The following is a 21,724-nucleotide window of genomic DNA, read 5'->3' on the forward strand; positions in this document are numbered from 1 at the left end:
CTATGTGTGGATTTTCTTTCCCTCCTTCTTGCAGATTCTACATCAAGATGTCTCTCAGACATGGGTGTTTTGCTCGGTAGAGCACTCGTTTGGAGGAGGTTGAAAGATAACCATACCCTCATCTGGTAGAAGAAGTGACCAACCCAAAAGTTTCTTCTCCAATCCTTTGAGATGAGGCAAAGTTGCTTTCCCACCGACAAACTGGAGACTTTTTATTGGAAAGAGCCTTAGTTGACTGTGAGGTCATTTTGCTGAGCCTCTTCCCTACCCCCAGCCCTTAGCATTATCCTACGATAAAGAACATATTCTTTTTGAGATGCAGATGAATCAAATCCTTGAGGCTTCCCTCACAGTGCAGTGAAGTAAAAGTTGCTCAGTTGTGTCCAACTCTTTGCAACCCCATGGACTACACAGGCCATGGAATTCTCCAGGCCAGAATACTGGAGTGGGTAGCCTTTCCCTTCCCCAGGGGATCTTCCCAACCCAGGGATCGAACCCAGGTCTCCCACATTGAAGGCAGATTTCTTTACCAGCTGAGCCATAAGAGAAGCCCAAGAATACTGGAGTGGGTAGCCTATCCCTTCTCCAGCAGATCTTCCTGACCTAGGAATCAAACCGGAGTCTCCTGCATTGCAGGCAGATTCTTTACCAGCTGAGCTATCAAGGGAAGCCTTTTCCCTCACTGGTACCTAAGAAAGCAAATGCTTCTCCAAAACAATCATCAGCTGGTTTGAGGAGGCTTTTAAGATTTTTTTTTTTTTAATATGGACCATTTTTTTTAAGTCTTTATTGAACTTGTTATAATATTGCTTCTGCTTTGTGTTTTGGTTTTTTGGCCCTGAGGTATATGGGATCTTAGCTCCCTGACCAGGGATCAGACCTGCAACCTGCTGCAGGGAGTGAAGTCTTAAGCAGAGAAGTCCCTCATCAGCTGTGTTCTGAGCTAATTTTTCTCATTTTAAATTAACACCAAATAAGAGATTGCCCAAATCCAAGGGGGTACTCCAGTGATGCTCAGAAAAAGAGACAGCCCTGTATTAAACTTTCAATATCAAGACTATCTAGTTATGTAAAATAGGCACTATATTTCCTTAGAAAAATCCCAATGACCTCTCTCTCAAAAATATTTTACCTAAAAGAAACTATAAAATATTTATACTTTCCTGATACCCTTAGGTATGCAGAGTACATCACGAGAAACGCTGAGCTGGATGAAGCACAAGCTGGAATCAAGATTGCTGGGAGAAATATCAATAACCTCAGATATGCAGATGACACCACTCTTATGGCAGAAAGTGAAGTGGAACTAAAAAGCCTCTTAATGAAAGTGAAAAAGTTGGCTTAAAGCTCAACATTCAGAAAACTAAGATCATGGCATCCGGTCCCATCACTTCATGGCAAATAGATGGGGAAACAGTGGAAACAGTAAGAGACTATTTTTTTGGGCTCCAAAATCACTGTAGATGGTGACTGCAGCCATGAAACTAAAAGACACTTGCTCCTTGGAAGAAAAGTTATGACCAACCTAGACAGAATATTAAAAAGCAGATATTACTTTGCCAACAAAGGTACATCTAGTCAAAGCAATGATTTTTCCAGTAGTCATGTATGGATGTGAAAGTTGGACTATAAAGAAAGCTGAGTGTCGAAGAATTGATGCTTTTGAAGTGTGGTGTTGGAGAAGACTCTTGAGAATCTCTTGGACTGCAAGGAGTTTAAACCAGTCTATCCTAAAGGAGATCAGTCCTGAATATTCATTGCAAGGACTGATGCTGAAACTCCAATATTTTGACTGCCTGATGTGAAGAACTGACTCATTTGAAAAGACCTTGATGCTAGGAAAGACTGAAGGCAGGAGGAGAAGGGGACGACACAGGATGAGATGGTTAGATGGCATCACCAACTCAATGGACACGAGTTTGAGTAAATTCCGGGACTTGGAGATGGACAGGGAAGCCTGGCCCTGGGGTTCATGGGGTCGCAAAGAGTCGGACACAACTGAGCAACTAAACTAAACTGAACTGATACCCTTAGGAAAGAGCAAGGGACTTGACACAAAATATATTGAAAGGCTTAACCATTAAATTAACCCTAGAAAAGCACTTTAGACTTTTCAGAGTATTCAGAATGAAAATTTCAGCATCAGTTTGCTTTTAGAAGGGATCAAGGATATAGTATCTGAATAAATCATCAACTTCAGCCTTGACAGTTTTTTACATTACAAAAAAACTGTGGCTGTTAGTGAAACTCATCAGGGTTATTATGCTCCATGGTAGGGCTGGAGGTAGGTGACATCAGCTCCATTCCAGCTTAGCTGTTTTCACAATAAAAGAAAACAAGAACAGTCCTTATAATTCATAGGAAATACTTTCAGATAATTTTTTTTTTTTGAATTGACTGTGCTGAGTTTCTGCTCTATTTGGAGATCATTCTCCACCAGTCTTTCCAAAAACGTGTTCCCACTACTGTCTCACCGTCCCTCTCTACCTTGAAAGACAGAGAGGAGGTGAAGTTTGATCCTCTCCTGTGTGATATGGTCATATCTCTTTATAGACTAAATGTACAGCCAACAACTCACACATAGGGACTTCCCTAGCAGTCCAGTGGTTAAGATTTCACCTTCCAATGCACAGGGTGCGGGTTTGATCCCTGGTCAGAGAGCTAAGATCCCACATGTCTCAGGGCCAAGAAACCAAAACATAAAACAGAAGCAATATTAAAACAAATTCAATAAAGACTTTAAAAAATAGTCCACATCAAAAAAAAAAAAAATCTTCGGGGACTTCCTTGGTGGTCCAGTGGTTAAGAATCCGCCTTCCAATGAAGGGGATACAGGTTCGATTCCTGGTCGAGGAACTAAGATCCCACATGCATCAGGGTGACTAATGCCTTGCCACAACTAGAGAAGCCTACTCACCACAAGGAAGACCCAGCTCAGCCAGAAATAAATAAATAAAAGTTTAAAAAAAAAAAATCTTCAAAGAAAAAAAACCTCATGCACATGCAAACAGAAAATAACTGTCTAAGCGAGGTTCTGAATGTAAAGGAACTAGCAACTAGAAAGTCAAAGTTCTGATCATCTGTAGGTGATCAATCACGCGTTCCTTCATTCTCTCAGCCCAGGGACCAGTCCACAGTGGAACATAGTGACTCAGAAGTGCAAACAAGGAGAAATCTGCTCCATTCTTTCTGGCTGGCAGGTAATCACTGAGCATCCCAGGCCATGAGGAGTGATTCAGAAAGGCTACCCACTCCAGTATTCTGGCCCAGAGAATTCCACAGGCTGTACAGTCCATGGGGTCACAGAGAGTCGGACACGACTGAGCGACTTTCACTCACCCTCAGGGGCTAGAACAGCAGTTCTCAGAAGTATGGCCCCAGCCCAGCAGCCTCACCTGCAAACCTGTTAGAAGCACACACTCTCAAGGTCCCATCCCTGACCCATGAGATATTTCCAGGGTGGGCCCAGCGATCTGCATTTATCACGCACCCCCAAAAGACTGTGATGCACACTCAAGCTTGAGAGCCACTGGGCTGGAGGAGAAGGCAGGCATCATCTCTGCCTGCAGAAGCTTATAGTCTACCTGGCAACAGAACAGATAGCCCACAAGTAATTGTAAAATGACGTTAACACTGTGTGCCCTTTACACCCAAAGTAAATGAGAAGTTCACGGTTAAGGTGGGATGCGATTCAGATGGACAATCAGGAAATAAATGAAAACTGAGGAATGTTATGAACATTTAAAAATACTGTTGCCTAGGCCCTATCCTCAACCATTCTGATGCAGATGGCCTGGCAACAGGACTTTTCAAAGCGTTCAGGTGATTCTTCTGTGCAAGCAGGATGGAGACAACTTGGTTTAGGAGAATAGAGTCCTACAGAGGCACCCATTATGAGCTGGACTTTTCCAGAATGAAAAACACAAAACACAGGACAGGGGAGGTTGCACTGTGCGAGTTGGGGGCAAGGATGAAGTGAAATAGATTTAAGAGTGATCAAAGCCTGGCATCCATCACTCAGCCAACCTCAAGTCTCCTGAGCTGGGTTGCTTGTCTTCAAGACCCCTCTAAATCTATCTCCAAGGAAGAGCAGGCCTCACTGTGGGAAAATCACATCTGACTTTGTTACCCTAGGGACTGAAAAAGAGAAGACGACTCACTTGGCCATGGGATCTATCTGCTATTTGTTATAACAGTCAATGTAACAGCATGTGTGACCAACTGAATGCCCTAGTTCTGCCACTAAAAGGTCAACTGGGTGGCCTTAGGTAATTCATGGGTTAATTTCACAAACATTTACTGGTTGACTCTACCCATAGGATCCTGGGGACATTGAGCAAGGCATTGTCACTACCCTCAAGTCAAGAAGCGGAGACTTCCATGCTCTGGGTTTCAATTCCTTTTGAAGTGGTCTTTCATGCCTCTTCCAGCCCTGATGGTCTCTGATTCCACATCTGACCAGAATCTTCTCCCTGAACTCTTGATGCCCAAATGCAACACTTCACTATGGATTAAAAGTTTCCCCCTATACACAAACACGACCCACCCCTCCACCTTCTTCCCAGCAATGAGTCTCTAGCCCAATCCTCAGATGGCTAGCGGAGGGTTCCAGAGCAAACTATTCTAAGGCGAAGTGAAAACACACAATGGCAGCACTTGGTTCTAGCAGGAAGGTTCTAGCAGAATTACTTTCCAATTACTCGAGGTACATCCGAAAAGGTACACGATGAACCACGGTTAGATACCACTTCACACCCGTTAGGATGGTAATTATTTTAAAATCAAAATAATGAGCATTGGCAAGGATTTAGAGAAATTAGAATCCTTGTACACTGCTGGTGGGAATCAAAAATGGTACAGCTGCTATGGAAAACAGTACGGTGGTTCTTCAAAAAATTATAATAGAGCAATTCCACTTTTGGGCGTGCACCCCAAAGCACTGAAAGCAGGGTCCTGAAGAGACGTCTACCCACCAGGTTTAGAGCAGCACTGTTCACAACATTCAACCCGAATGTCTATCAACAGATGAATGGATAAGCAAAATGTGGTATAAATACATACGATGGAAGATTGTTCAACCTTAAAATGGGGGGAATTCTGACACATGCTACAACACAGATAAACCTTGAAGATATTATCCTAAGTGAAATAATCCAGACACAGAAGGACAAATATCTGATTCCACTTATATGAGGTACCAGGCTTCCCTCGTAGCGCAGCTGGTAAAGAATCCACGTGCAATGCAGGAGACCTAGGTTTGATCCCTGGGTTGGGAAGATCCCTGGAGAAGGGAAAGGCTACCCTAGGTTTGATCCCTGGGTTGGGAAGATCCCTGGAGAAGGGAAAGGCTACCCATTCCAGCATTCTGGCCTGGAGAATGCCATGAACTATATAGTCCATGGGGTTGCAAAGAGTCAGACATGACTGAGTGACTTTCACTTCGTTTCATATGAGGTACCTAGAAAAAAAAATTTATCAAGACTGAAAGCAGAATGGTGCTTGCCAGGAACTGAGGGGTGGAGAGAATAGGATTATTACTGACTGGGTATGGAGTTTCAGTTTTACAAGATGAAGAAAGTTCTGGAGATGGATGATTTGGTAATAGCTTCATGTGTACTATTAGAGTGAGTGTACTTACTGCCACTGAATTGTATTATATGCTTTAAAATGGGAAACCCTGTATCATATATACATTACTACAGTTTTAAAAATATGCACAGGCTGGAGCACAATATCCATTTCTTTGTGTTTCCTAGTTCATATCAATACTGGTAGCTGGTAGGAATTATGACCATCTCTGCAGCCAAGAGTGGCCACCTGACAACGATTCATATACGAACATTATTAGACCTTTGCTCCTTTCTTCCCTGGTGGCTCAGAGGTTAAAGCGTCTGCCTGCAATGCAGGAGACCTGGGTTCAATCCCTGGGTCAGGAAGATCTCCTAAAGAAGGAAATGGCAACCCACTCCAGTATTCTTGCCTGGAGAATCCCATGGACAGAGGAGCCTGGTGGGCTACAGTCCACTGGGTCGCAAAGAGTCGGACATGACTGAGCGACTTCACTTTCTTTCACTTTCTCTGAAGGGTTAACAAAACCGGACGTTATTTTTTATATATAATGTTACATTTCAGAAATAAATCCACAAATGGGTTTGATTCAGTCTATGGGATCTACTTCCAAATAATCTTACAGGGAGGGAGAGTGGAGTGAGTATAAGTCAGTGGCCCTCAACTCGGGAGGGTGTGCTCCCCAGGGAGCACTTCCGGTTGTCATAAGCAGGAAGCGGGGAGGGTAGTGCTACTGGCATCTAGTAGGTAGAGGCTAGGGATCCTGGTAAATATCCTACAAGGCACAGGACAACCTTCCATCCAAAGACTTTTCCACTCTAAAATGTCAATAGTGCTAAGGTGAAGAACCCTGGTATAGATGAAACAAGGCTGACCGTGAGTTTAAAACTGTTGAGGCTGTGTGTTGGGCACATGAAAAGTTTGCTCTACTGATATCTCCACGTTCACCTTTATCTTTAACCTTTTTCATAATAAATAGGTTTTTAAAATGACACAGCTCCAGGACTTCCCTGGTGGTCCAGTGGCTAACACTCTGTGCTCCCAGTGCAAGGGGCCTGGGTTTGATCCCTGGTCAGGGAGCTAAACCCCACATCCTGCAATGAAGACCCCGTGTATCGCAACTAAGATCCGTTGCAGCCAAATAAATTAAAAAATATTTTAAAAAAATAACACAACTCTGGAAAACAAGTCACTGACCTGAGATAATGCAGATTTTAAACCCGAGTGATTCCAAGTAGTTGAAATGAAGGTTTCTTTATCCTCATCAGAGAAACAACTAAGTTAGTGAGGAAATACATATTAATATACGAACAAACCAAAACAGTAAAGAGATGATGCCTTTCTAAATAGGAAAAGAACCACCTTTTATGAAATGATCAAACTCCTGAAAGAAGAAAGCCAAAAGTGTCACGAATACAAGAGAAAAGGATTTCCCTTCAATAATAATCAAATCAAGTACCTGTCACCTCCCAGTCCCTGACCAGGAATAGAACCAGAGCCTCCCTGATGGCTCAGTGGTAAAGAATCCGCCCATCAATGGAGACACGAGTTTGATCCTTGGGATTGGAAGATCTCCTGGAGTAGGAAATGGCAACCCACTCCAGTATTCTTGCCTGGAGAATTCCATGGACAGAGGAGCCTGGTGGGCTCATGGGCTACAGTCCATGGGGTCACAAGAGTCAAACACAACTTAGAGACTCAACAACAGTCTTACTGGGTTGCAACACCCAGCTTCACCACTTACAGGCTGAAGAGTTACAAAGCTCATTTCATCTTGGCTCCTAGTGCATGTGGTGGAGATAATAACAGTAGTACTAGGGACTTCCCAATTGGTCCAGTGGTTAAAACTCCAAGCTCCCAATGCAGGGTTCAATCCCTGGTCAGGGAACTAAGATCCCTCATGCCACATGGTATGGACAAAAAAAAAAAAATAGTAGTTGTCCTTCTCAAGTTGTTTTGAGGACTGAAGAAGTTAATGTAGATCACTCAAAACAGTCCTGGTACTGACAAGTACTTACTATTGCTACTATTCTATATCCACTAAATTAACACAGGAGGAGAAGGAGGCAACAGAGCATGAGATGGTTGGATGGCGTTACCGACTCAATGGACATGAGTTTGAGCCAACTCTGGGAGATAGTGAAGGACAGGGAAGCCTGGTGCCCTGCAGTCCATGGTATCACAAAGAGTTGGACACAACTTAGCAACTGAACAACAACAACCACACACAAACTGTGCGTGTGATAAACCTAACACGCAGTCCCCAGTTAAGTCACAGCACTAAACTGCTGTGTTGTTAAGAACTGGCTTCCCCAGTCTCATTGTTGCCCTTGGACTGATTCCTTTTCCCATCCATCATTCAAGCAGCAGCCCAAGCCCTCCACATTCCTTTCTTCCCCAGGGATAGGCCATGCAGCCTAGGATGAGAGAGGCAATCCCTGGGTTTTCCAGTTCCTGAGTAGCATTTTCTAAACCTAGAGCAGAGATAAATCTGAAAGTCAAAACAGTCTCCAGAAACTTAGGAAAGTTTTTCTTTTTCCTTTTTAATTCTGAAAGCTTATCTTCATAGCTGAAGAGCAAAACTGAAGAATTTAAAGCATGGAGTTTTACCAGAATCCCAGAGGGGAGAAAAGCTCTTAATGATATAAGAGCTATTTTTTGGCACAAAAGTTGATAAAAGTGTTTGGCCAGCAGACTGAAGGAGAGATTCCATGGGGTTGAGATGGCACTTGGGGCTTCCCCAGTGGCTCAGCAGTAAAGAATCTGCCTGTAATGCAGGAACCGTGGGTTCAATCCCTGGGTCAAGAAGATCCCATGGAGGAGGGCATAGCAACCCACTCTAGTATTCTTGCCTGAAGAATCCCATGGGCAGAGGAGCCTGGTGGGCTACAATCCACAGGGTCGCAAAGAGTTGGACACGACTGAAGCAACTTAGCACAAAACCACACAGGACCAGCACTTAGACACCAGGACAAAAGGGTAAAAGGAAAGATGCTCAGACCATTAAATGGATGGGATTCCTAGAAAAGCCTAGAGGAAGCATGCAGGTATCACAGTAGAAGAGATGGTTGCCTGGCTTCTCACAATGCAGCTGGTGAAGATGGCCAACAGTATAGAGAAGCACTCTGGGAAAGGGAAAGTCGCTCAGTCATGTCCAACTCTTTGTGACCCCATGGACTGCAGCCTACCAGGCTTCTCAGTCCAGGGGATCTTCCAGGCAAGAGTACTGGAGTGGGTTGCCATTTCCGTCTCCAAGGGATCTTCCTGACTCAGGGATCAAACCCGGGTCTCTGGCATTGTAGGCAGACGCTTCACCCACTGAGCCACCAGGGAAGCCTAGAGAAGCACTCTAGAGGAACACAAAGATGGAGTAGAGGCCAGCAAAGTCCCAATGGCACAGGGACCCAATGCCCGCCAAGAGCACAAAAGCCTGCAACTCATTCCCAGGTGTAGAGGGAGACAAACCTTCACAGCCTTAAACAGGAAGTGAGCTGACTAAAACTGGCAATTCAGCTTGAAAACTAAATTAAGTTTAGTAGGGAAAAATGTTTAAAGTTCTATTTTTTTGTATCATCTGTCTGTGGCTGTAAATCTTTAATATTTTGCTTTATATTGGAATATAGATGATTAACAATGTTTTGATAATTTCAGGTAAGCAGCAGAGAGACTCAACTATACATCATAAACATGTATCCATTCTCCCCCAAACTCTCCTCCTATCCAGTCTGTGTGACTGTAAATTTTAAAACCACAATTATCTATTAGAATGTGCACCAAAATTTTAATACACACACACAAAAAAGACACCTCAATATTATTTCTAATGGCAAAAAGGAGCCAACTAAAAGTTCAACAATTAGTAAAGACACTGGTTAACATGTGAAAAAAAGGATGCTTCTGGCACTATAATCCTTTCAAAAGGAATATGGTCATGTCAATGTATGACAAAACCAATACAATATTGTATAGTAATTAGCCTCCAAAAAAAGTGAAAAAAAAATTTTTTTAAAGGGGGAATATGGTAGATAGTATTTACTACAAGTAACACTTTTGACCAACTCCTGGAAATTTATTCATTGGAATGATAAAAGGCTTAATGCCGAACAAAAGTCAAGATATTATTTACAAGACAAAATGAAGCAAAATCTACCTACATGTAGGATAATAGAGAAATAATAATTAATGGTAAACCTGTTCAGTATAACAGTATTAAAAATGGGCCTTACAAAGCACCTATAATAAAATGAAAAACATTTGCTATAACTAATAACAAGCAGAAGATAAAACTGAATAGACACGTACAACTATATTTTAAAAAATAATAGCATGTGAAAAGGCAAAGACATGTAAAATTGAATATGGCTGTTTTATCAGGATGGCAGTAATCTTGGCAAATTCTTTGTAAATTTTTTTCCAATTTATAATTGCAATTTCCATATGGAATTTCTCATACACACACACCACACACAATTAGGGCACTTAAACTCATGACAATTCTTATTTAATTCTACTTACTCTATCCTCAGGGCTGCATTTATTAGCCCTTACTATATATATCAAGTTTAGGGAGGAATTAGGCATAAACAGAAGTTAACTTGAAAAAAGCTTCATCTTAAAGAAAAACGTGCTTTTTACAGGCAGCAAAATGTCGGGAGTTACTCATGTAGATGGGCAAAGAAGATGAAAATAGATAGCTTTACTTTTAATAAACCCTTCCCTGGTGGTTTCAGATACTAAAGAATCTGCCAGCAATGCAGGAGACCCAGGTTTGATCCCTGAGTCAGGAAGATCCCCTGGAGAAGGGGATGGCAACCCACTCCAGTATTCTTGCCTGGGAAATCCCATGGACAGAGGAGCCTGGCGGGTTACAGTCCATGTGGTAGCAGAGAGTCGGACACAACTGAGCAACTAACACTTTCACACGTTCATATTTAAAAGGAAGGTGTGCCAAGCTTTTATTTTTCTGCTGATGCCCTCCCTCCAGAACAGGAAAGCAAGCTGCATTTCCATTCGTGATGTCCAACAACACGCCCTTCACAATGAAAGGATTGCCCAGGCCCTTCTGCAGAAGGAAATGGTATAGAGCAGCTGTTTTGATCAAACCCAACCTGGATTCAGCAAGAGCTCAATTTCCACCACTCTCACAAGATTTCAAAGTCACAGCAAGGAAATAAAACATGAACTCCCTCCCACCTCCCAGGGCACAACAGACATATGAGTTCAACATACCTATGGCTGAGTCATGTATGGCAGAAACTAACACAATATTGTAAAACAATCATCCTCCCATTAAAAAGAAAAAAAAAAAAAAAACAAACATGCCCACGGGTTTGACTTATTTCACCAAAGGCCCATCACTTAGTGCTTAGTCGCTCAGTCATGTTAAGACTCTTCTGACCCCATGGACTGTAGCCCACCAGGCTCCTCTGTCCCTGGGGATTCTCCAGGCAAGAATACTGGAGTGGGTTGCATGCCTTCCTCCAGGGGATCTTCCCAACCCAGGGATGGAACCAGGGTCTCCTGCACTGCAGGCGGATTCTTTACCAGCTGAGCCACAGGGAAGCTCAATCACAATGAGCTGAAATCTTCCAATGGAAGTTTTCGATCTTTCTGCTCTCATGTGCTGCTTGAAAGGCATTTCTTGGGGATTTGTGTTCCCAAAAAACCCCCCAAACTTTGCCAGGAGCACAAAACACTGCCTTCCTCCCAATGAAGAGATGCAAGCTGGCTATTTTTAACAAACAGCAAATATTAACAATCCAGAATTATTTCCCTACCACAGTGATTTACCGGCGGCTCACCAATGAGACAAAGGCAGCTGTTCAGGCCTGGAATGTTTTTCTCAGCAGCACTGCCTTATATGCCCCAAGATGAAACCAACCTAATTAAACAATTCCTTATTTAAAGGCAAGCCGTCCCTCTTTCACAAACAGTGCTCTTTTGCATTGCCTCCTACAAATGAATGTGGCTGGGGAAGAGAGCAAAAAATGCAATTCCTTTCTGTATCAAAAAACAAAAAGTGGCTGTACCATACTCTTTAGCTACTTTGCACTTTCAAAGACATCCTTGTCATACTTTAATTCCAAGCTCCCTGGGAGGTCAGCAAGAAATGCCTTCAAATCTGTGATAAGCTATTTTCCAAGCTTGTAGGTAAGCAAATAGTACTTAAAAGTGATAATCAATGTGCAAATTTATAACCAAACTCCTAACTGATATTCTATCTCATTGTAACAACACTATTTTTTAGAGTGCTTACCAAGTGTCAGACACAGTAATAAACTTTATATAGATGAAGTCCTTTCAGCTTCACAACTTTATGAAGTAGCTTACTCCCACTTTATACAGGAGGGAAAGAAAAAACAAAGGCTGAATTCACAAAGCCAGTGAGCAAACAGAGCCAGAATTTAAAACCTGGCCTAAGTTCCCACTGAAGACACTATATCACTTCTTCACCTTCAAATAGTCTGCCGAGAAATACTATCACCTGGGGGAGAATTCAGTAGCTGCCTGTATTAGTTTGCTAGGGTTGCCATGTCAAAGTATCACAGCCTGGAGGGCTTCAGCAACAGAACTTGTTGCCTCACAATTCTGGAAGCCCCGAATTCAAGATGGCGGCAGGGTTGGTTTCTTCTGAGGCCTCTCTCCTTGGCTTGCAGACGGCCGACGTCTCCCTCCCAGAGGGTCTTCCCAAATTTCCTCCTTTTTATAAGGACATTGTCATTGGATTAGGACCCAAAAGAAAGACCTCATTTAACTCAGTGACCTCTTGAAAGATACCATCTCCAAATACAGTTGCGTTCTAAGATACTGGAGGTGGCTGTTTGTTGTTCAGTCACTCAGTCATGTCTGAATCTTTGCGACCCCACAGACCGCAACACGCCAGACTTCTCTGTCCTTCACCACCTCCCGGAGTTTGCTCAAACTCACCTCCATTGAATCAGTGATGCCATCCAACCATCTGGGAGTTAGGCCTTCAGAACTGGGTTTTTGCAGGAACATAATTTGGCCTGTAACACTTCCCAATAAAAAACCCTCGACTCAAAGACAAGGAATGAAACAGACCTCATTTTCCTTGCACATGCAGGTGGGAAGTTGGCAACACCCAAACCAAATTGTGAGGGATGCCGTGAGGCTCAAGCTGGGGCTCCCTCCTCGCCTGGAGGTACCTCTCAACCCACTGCAAACAGCTACTGAGAGGGCTTCCCAGCAGTGCCCTGGCCTCCCTGCTCCTACTTAGGTCAAAAGGTCATTAGCCCACAAAGGGTTTACACTTGTTAAGAAAGTTCATGATCCCTCAGCCTTTTGTTTCAAACACACACATGTAAGTAATAACAATCGGCACTGATTGAGCATGTATGTGTACTGAGCAACACAAACACTGGCTATTTTTCTAAATGTGTTCAATTGCCTCCGACTCTTTTGCATCCCTATGGACTATAGCCTGCCAGGCTCCTCTGTCCATGGAATTTCCCAGGCAAGAACACTGGAGCAGGTTACCACTTCCTCCTCCAGGGGAATCTTCCTGGTTCAGGGATCGAACCCTCATCTCCCGCATCGGCAAGGAGATTCTTTACCACTTCACATCTATCATCTCACTGAATCTTCCCAACAACCCTCAAGGACTACTGAGGAAACTAAGACGTAAAGTAAATGGCCCCAAAACACTCAGCTACAGGGCAGCTCCAGGAGTTAAAGCGAGATGCTTAGTCATTGCCTGTGGTTGTCTCCCAAGACCTCAGGCTTGTCCAGGGGGAGGCTTTAATTAAGCTGCTCAAAGTCATTTCCAACAACTCTTCAACTTGTGCAAACTTTCTCCCTGAGCTTTTTTAAAAAAATTTAATATGGACTATTTTTAAAGTTTTTATTCAATTTGTTACAATATTGCTTCTGTTTTACCTTTTGGTTTTTTGGCCCTAAGGCATGTGGGATCTCAGCTCCCCAACCAGGGATTAAACCCACACCCTCTGCATCAGAAGGCAAAGTCTTAACCACCGGACCACCAGGGAAGTCCTGCTCCCCAACTTTTTATACTCAGTTAACAAGCCTCTTTCCACTAGTTCAGAGTAAGTCATCCAGTCTTTCTGGAATGAGATAACCCTCCCTGGTGGCTCAGCAGTAAAGAATCCACCTGCAATGTAAGAGACGCAGGTTCGATCCCTGATCCAGGAAGATCCTCTGGAGAAAGAAATGGCAACCCACTCCAGTATAGTTCCCCGGGAAATCCCATCAACAGATGAGCTGGACAGGATATAGTCCATGGGGTCGCAAAAGAGTCAGACGCAATTTAGCAACTAAACACCTTCTCAGAACAGTATCCTATATACTTGTTTAGAGTTTAAATTATACAGGAAGACCCATAGCTGACCTTATTCTATAAATATCATACCATGTATTTATTATAATTTACAATGAAAACCCTTTAGAAACTGACTCCAGTGTATACAAAGGGGAAAATACTTGAGACACCTCTTTAGCCATGGCAAAGAAAAACCTTAATATAGGTGGGTTGTATCTTTTAAGGATATCCCTCTAGCTTGCCTCCCACCTCATAAACCACATCCTTATAAGCCCTGGACAAGTAGACAAGGAAGATTGGCTAGAATTCAGGATTATTTGAGGAATCCTGGAAAACCTTGTCCATAGCATGCTGGCACCCACCTCCCTGGAGATACCATTTCCCCATTAGAATTAATTTCATTGTTAGTCAGTTAATGATAGCTAGTATTTAGAGTAGTCTTCCCTGGTGGCTCAGATGGTAGAGAATCCGCCTGCAATGTGGGAGACCTGGGTTCAATCCCAGGGTCAGGAAGATCCCCTGGAGAGGGGAAAAGCAACCCACTCTGGTATTCTGGCCTGGAGAATTCCACAGAGAAGCCTGATGGGCTACAGTCCATGGGATCACAAAGAGATGGAGACGACTGAGTGACTAACACTATCAGTATTTAGAGTGCTAACTATTGGGATGGCCAAAAGCTTCATTCAGATTTTTCCATCACATCTTACAAAAAAACCCAGATGAACTTTTGACCAACCCCATATATTCCAGCACTGCTCTAAGTCCTTCTGGCTGTAAGTCACAGAGAGGTTACAAAATTTTCCTAACTATCACACACCTAGTAAGTGGCAATATGGGGATTTAAACTTGGAGATACAGGGTTCAGAGTCCATCTGCTCAGCATCCCCCAGAATGATTCATTTAGTTCAATCTTCTCATGTAATTCCAACATCTCATTTTTCAGATAAGAAAAGCGGGGCCCAGAGATGGCCAATCACTCAGCCAGGTTCACAGTCACCAGAGTGGCCTGGCAGACTGGCAACAGACTGGCCTAACTCCAGTCCAGCGCACCCTCCCAAAATTCCCCACCAGCCTTGGGAGTAGGGGCTTCCCTGGTCGCTTGGTGGTAAAGAATCCACTTGCAACACAAAAGATGCAGGAGACACAGGTTCGATCTCTGGGTCAGGAATATGCCCTGGAGGAGGGCATGGCAACCCACTCCAGTATTCCTGCCTGGAGAATCCCATGGACAGAGGAGCATGGCGGGCTAGAGTCCACAGGATCACAAACAGTCGGACACGAATGAAGCGACTGAGCACACACATGCACACTTGGGTGTGGAGTGGAAATAAAACAAGGTGCAGGGGATCCGATAGGCCCATCTAGAAATAAGTTCTCAGTGAAGACCCCTGAACTGCCAGGGTAGAGGGGACACCAGCTGCTGAAGGCAACACCACTGAACACACAATGCAATATTTGCAGACAACTTTAGCATATTTTAATTGAGATACAATTGACATATAACATTATATTAGTTTCAGGTGTACAACATGTGCCAGTAGCTCAGCCATGTCCGACTCTTTGTGACCCCATGGGCTTCAGCCCACCAGGTTCCTCTGTCCATGGGCTTCTCCAAGGAAGAATATTGAAGTAGGCTGCCATTTCCATCTGCAAGGGATCTTCCTAACCCAGGGATCAAACCTGCATCTCTTGCGTCTCCTGCATTGGCAGGCGGGCTCTTTATCAGCTAAGCCACTAAGACTCCATTATAGGTGTACAATGCAATGATTCAATATTTGCATATATTGTAAAATGATCAACAGAGTAAGTCTAGTTGATATCCATCACCACACACAGTTACAACTTTTTTTTTTTCTTGTAATCAGAAATTTCAAGATCTATTCTGTAGTGACTATATAACACAGGGAACAATATTCAATATCCTATAATAACCTATAATGGAAAAGTAATCTGAAAATATGTATCTATACATACATATACGTGTGTGTATGTATATATGTATATATATCATGAAGTGAAGTATGAAGTATTAGTCGCTCACTCATGTCTGACTCCTTTGTGACCCCATGGACTGTTGCCTGCCAGGCTCCTCTGTCCATGGAATTCTCCAAGCAAGAATATTGCAACAGGTTGTCATTCCCTTCTCCAAAGGATCTTCCCAACCCAGGGATCTAACCAGGGTCTCCTGCACTGCAGGCAGATTCTTTACCATCTGAGCTACCAGGGAAGCCCATATGTATCTCATAGCAACTCTCAACTAGACATTTTCGTATATAATTAACAAACGCTCACTTGAACAACTGAACAACACAGAGAAATGCAAGGAAAAAGCTCAGTTTCCCCATCACTAAAACCTTCCACCCACCATTCTTCTTAACAACTACAATATGTGTTTAAATACTTTTTTCTATATTTACAAAAATAGACCCATATACATGGTTTCTTCTTTTAATATAATCATGGTATAAAAATCACCTATAGCTCAATTTTTCACTTAAAATATGACAGACATCTTCCCAAGTCTGCTCAACTGAGCTAAGTTATACTGTTTAACACTGCATGATATTCCAAAACACTCAGTGTTAGGGGAGAGGGGAACCCTCCCCACTTCATAGATTTCCACAAGGAAGAATAACCTCCACTCCCTTCCCTAGGAGGGAAAATACAAAAGGAGAATTTCCACCTTCTCTCCTCTGTGACTCCGCACTTCCTCCTCTCCAGGGAGGGAGGAAATGACTAGCCCAGCTGGTGAATCTGCGAGGAGACACTGGGCATGCTGGACTCACTCGGGGACTTCCGTCTTTGGTGGCCAGTGTGCATTCAGACGAGGACATTCTCTGATCTGTGCTCCCTCCCCTGCTGCCCTTCCCCCATCACTACCAGCAGTTGGGAGCATAAGTCCATTTCATTCAAGAGTAAAGAAATAAGAAACACAGTCAATCAGTTTCATCACTAATAAAGACAATATTTTGATCTCCCTCTGTCCCTTGGGTCTTATTTCCTAACTGGTTCCATAAGTAGGAGGAGAGAGCTTCCCAGGTGGCTCAGTGGTTAAAAAAAAAAAAAAAATCCGCCTGCAATACAGGAGATGCAAGAGACTCAGGTTGGATCCCTGGGTCGGGAAGATCCTCTGGAGGAGGAAACAACCCACTCCAGTATCCATGCCTGGAGAATCCCATGGACAGAGGAGCCTGGTGGGCTACGGTGCACAGAGTCGCAAAGAATCAGACACAACTGAAAAACTGACCATGAGCATGCATGCATGCTAGCTAGGAGAGGAACTGTTGACTAGTTTCCCCAAACTCCAATAGTAGGAATGCAGCATAATTTATGCCAGCATTTTCTAACTGCCGAGTGCTTTCCAGTTTAGGGTCATTACTCATAGCATGATAAAAAAAAATAAAATCTGTGTACAGGCATCCTTATGTACTGGTGATTTTATGTCTACAAGATAAATTCCTAGTCAAATGAAATGTTAATTTAAAAATTTAAATAAAAAATTTGAAGCAATTTTTTACTCCCACCCTCCCACCAGTTACATATGAGTATGTGTCCTTACCCATCACACTTGGATGCTATGAATCTGTTCAATTTTTCCAATCAGGTAAAGGAACTAGTGGTATATTTATTTCAATTTGCATTTTCCTGACTACTGGTTGAGCATCTTTTCATTTATTATTGGCCTTTGGCCAATGAATTTATTAGCCACAAGACTCATTTTCATTACTGTAAAAACAGCATGATGCAGATGAGTTAAAGCATTCAGATTTGATCAATAAGACAGCGTCCCTCAGAATCTGCAGGGATTGGTTCTAGGACCCCAACAGATACCAAAATCTGTGGATGCTCAAGTCTCTTATAGAAAATAGCCAAGTACTACCAGCCCTCCTTATTCTCAGTTTCTGTCCGTGGATTCAACAAACTGCAGATCTGTAGACAATGCAGCAGACTGTAATGAAAGCTGGTAGTGTAAAGAGTTAAGACCACCGGCTCTGGAGCCAGACTGCTGAGACTTGAATACTACCCTAACTCACCCCATAGCTGTACAACTTTGGCTAGTTATCTAACCCCTACCCCCAATTCTTCTGTAAAATGGGGATAATAATATAGCTACCCTCATAGAATACTTAATATTGAGTCATAGATTTAATGACTTAATACTTGTAAAGTGATTAGCATGATGCCTGTCCAGCATGAAATACTGAGTGTGTGCTAAATGGCACCTCTCTTATTTTCCATCAGGCTGTCTACCCAATACAACAACAAGGAGAAAAGCTCAAATATATTCATTAGAGTTGATCAATTTCTCTGCACATCCTTCAGTAAAAAAACATATAAATGGTGACCACCACCCCTCCATCTCTGAGAACTTTCCAGGTGGTGCTCGTGGTAAAGAACCCACCTGCCAACGCAGGAGATGTAAGAGACAGGTTGGCCTGGAAGTGGCTTTTCCTCCTTTCTCCTCTGTCCTGGAGTGTAGAGGTTGATAGAGAACTAAGTCAATCAAAGTCCTGCCAGCAGACCCACCAGGGCAGCTGCTCACTTCCTCCTGGGTTGGAAAGATCCCCTGAAGGAGGGCATGATAACCCACTCCTGTATTCTTGCCTGGAGAATCCCAAGGACAGAGGAGCCTGGCGGGCTATGGTCAATAGGATCGCAGAGTCAGACACAACTGAAGTGACTTAGCACACTGATGGTCTACCAAATGCATAAGTTTCTATATAGTCAGCAAGTGTGTTAGTTGTTCAGTTGTATCCGACTCTTTGCAACCACATGGACTGCAACAAGCCAGGCTCCTCCATCCAAGGGATTTTCCAGGCAAGAATACTGGAGTGGGTTGCCATTTCCTTCTCCAGGAGATCTTCTGGATCCAGGAATCAAACCCGGGTCTCCTGCACTGCAGGCAGATTCTTTACCCACTGAGGTACCAGGGAAGCCCATGGGCATATTTCGCACCTGTCCTAAATGTAAAAATGAAATTAGTCCATCTTCACCCAAATGAGATTCAACTGAGTTGATGATGGTGCTTTAAAGAGGCCACATTCATTATCCTAACATTTTTTAAAAATCTCATTATTTAAAATTCTTAGACATTACACATTTGAAATAGTACAATCAATCAAGAAATATGAACCAAATCAGCATGGAGCATGAATCAATTATACTATGATCCTATAGTGTCATTTTATTTAAAAAAAAAAAGTAACTACACACACACACACACATACATACACACACACACTGTGTTTGGTTGCTTCATGTCACTAGGGAGGCAGTAAGTACAAATATCGTCAGTGGTTTCCCAGCGGGTAAAATGGAGAGGTTAAATAAGGTGAATTTAACGAGAGAGAGGAAAACAAGACTGCCAGGTCACCTCTGTCCCCAGTAACCTATTGCTGCCTCCTAAACAAAAAGCCTGACTTGAACAATTACTTTCGTGGTGGTCTGTGAACCCTCCACCATGCCAAAGAAAGTGCGCCCTACAGGCAGATCTGCTTTCCCATCACCCATAAAACTATTTACAACTTAAGACATTACTGTGAATGAGATCTTTAGGGAAAATGAAAATGCAGAACTCAGAGCTATATTTTCTTATGCAATTTCCCTAGGGTGTGACCAGTTATCTCACACAGTTATGAGATTCTCAAATGTCTCGAAACAGAATTAATTTTCACTTCAAGTTGAAAATAAAACATACCACCATTTAGCTTTCATAAAACAGAGCTCTTGTGGGGACAGGTGGGATATAACACAAATATCACAATCCCCAGAGTGGAGAGACCCAAGCCCTAGTGGCCACTATACAACCAGGGAACATCAAAATGGGAATACCTGTGATTCCGTCTGGTCACCAAGTCCTAAGCTATTTACAATTCCTATTAGGTAATCACCTTCTCTAAAATATGTGTTAATGATCAAAGGGAGACTCCAATTTGGAGCAAGAGTCAAAGGAACTGTGCATCCCTTATTTTAAAAGAAAAGAAAATGCCTTAGACTATAGCAAATAATACAATGGTTTTCAAAGGCAGAAAACAAATTCCAACTAACTACAGGTTCAAAAAAATTGCAAGTAGTAGGTAAGCTTTTCTTTGGTGCTTATTAAATTCTCCCACCTATAGGTCACAGGGAGGGACCTAGTGAAGGGGTTTGTATTTTTAAAAATTAATTATGGGGCTTCCCTGGTGGTGCCATGGTTAAGAATCCGCCTGCCAATACAGGGGACACGGGTTCGATCCCTGGTCTGGGAAGATCCCACATGCCACAGAGCAACTAAGCCTGTGCGCCACAGTTTCTGAGCCTGAGCTCCTATAGCCCGCCCTCTGCAACAAGAGAAACCACTGCACGGAGAAGCTGGAGCCCCGCAATCAAGACTAGCCCCTGCTCACCACAACCAGAGAAAGCCTGCGCACAGCAGAGAAGCCCCATCACAGCCAAAAAGAAATAAATCTTTTAAAAATTTAATTACACAGAACCCCTAAAATCATACTGTATTGCTTAACCTCCACTACCTGCCATAGGGCCTTCCCTGATAGCTCAGTTAGTAAAGAATCCGCCTGCAATGCAGGAGACCCCGGTTTAATTCCTGCGTCCGGAAGATCCCCTAGAGAAGGATAGGCTTCCCACTCCAGTATTCTTGGGCTTCCCTGGTGGCTCAGCTGGTAAAGAATCTGCCTGCAATGAGGGATACCTGGGTTCAATCCCTGGGTTGGGATCCCCTGGAGAAGGAAAAGGCTACCCACTCCAGTATTCTGGCCTGGAGAATTCCATGGGTCCATGGGGTCGCAAAAGGTCAGACATGACTGAGCAACTTTCACTTTCACGTGCCATAAATTACAACACTCTCTAACACTCTAACACTCTAAAACAACTGCTGTGATCAAGTCACCAACCATCTCGTCGGCCAAAGCCGGTGGGCAGGACCCAGGAGCTGCCATGAGCTTTCAGCAACGTTGACGCAGAGCATTATTCTCTGCTCTTTCTGCTTGACTCCCGAACATTCCTAGGTGGTCTTCACCTTTGAGAGCTGCTCTCCCCGCCACTCCGCTTGAGATGGTGCCCTCCCCAAGCCAAGTTATACAGCATAGGGTCTCTCGCACTCCATGCCTCCGATGGCCAGCAGACGACTTCCAGATCTCTTTTCTTCAGCCCAGATGTCCCTCCTGAATCCCTAGGCATACACCGTGGTGTCTACTGGAATCCTCACTTGGATAAACCATAGACACCTAAATTTCATGAGGTCCATAAGAGCTTATCACTTTCCCCTTCACCTCAGCCTCTTCTCTTAGGGTGGGCCCTTCAACCACCCAACTGGTTAGGCCAGAAACCAGAGAACCTGTCCTTCTCCCTTAAATCCTATAAATGGAGTCAACCTCCTGACTCTATTCATTCTACCTCAGTCTCATAAATCCATCTGCTTCCCTCACATCTTCTACCTTAATTCAGGTCACCCTTCATTTCACCTGGACAATTTCAACAGCCATTGAACTCATCTACTGCCTCTGACCATGCCCACTTCCTTCTCCTTTCTTCCTCCAACCTTTTAATCACGGCTTAGAAGTCACCTCCTCCAGGAAGGCTTCCCTTTTGACATTGCTGCAGTATCCTAAGCTTCTGCAGTCACAGCACTTCTCAAACTGTGTTGACCTCATTAACTGGGCAAACAGGTTCAAGAAGGCAAAGGTTGTGTCTTTACTTTCGATCAAAGTATCCATTTTGTTGTTATTCAGTCACTCAGTCTTTTCCAACTCTTTGTGACCCCACAGACTGAAGCATGCCAGGCTTCCCTGACCTTCAATGTCTCCCGGAGTGTGCTCAAACTATGTTCATTGAGTCACTGATGCAATCCAACCATCTCAACCT

General features: G+C 43.4%; 1 protein-coding gene across 1 annotated transcript in view; it reads right to left on the reverse strand.

Annotated features, from left to right (window-relative positions):
• The window catches only part of MBOAT1 (membrane bound O-acyltransferase domain containing 1), a 115,354-nt gene that overhangs the window by 48,519 nt on the left and 45,111 nt on the right, over positions 1-21,724 (reverse strand). The gene's annotated exons all lie outside the window — the stretch shown is intronic.

The sequence above is a fragment of the Oryx dammah genome, unplaced genomic scaffold (genome assembly GCF_014754425.2).
Source record: "Oryx dammah isolate SB20612 unplaced genomic scaffold, SCBI_Odam_1.1 HiC_scaffold_11, whole genome shotgun sequence".
Taxonomy (NCBI): domain Eukaryota; kingdom Metazoa; phylum Chordata; class Mammalia; order Artiodactyla; family Bovidae; genus Oryx; species Oryx dammah.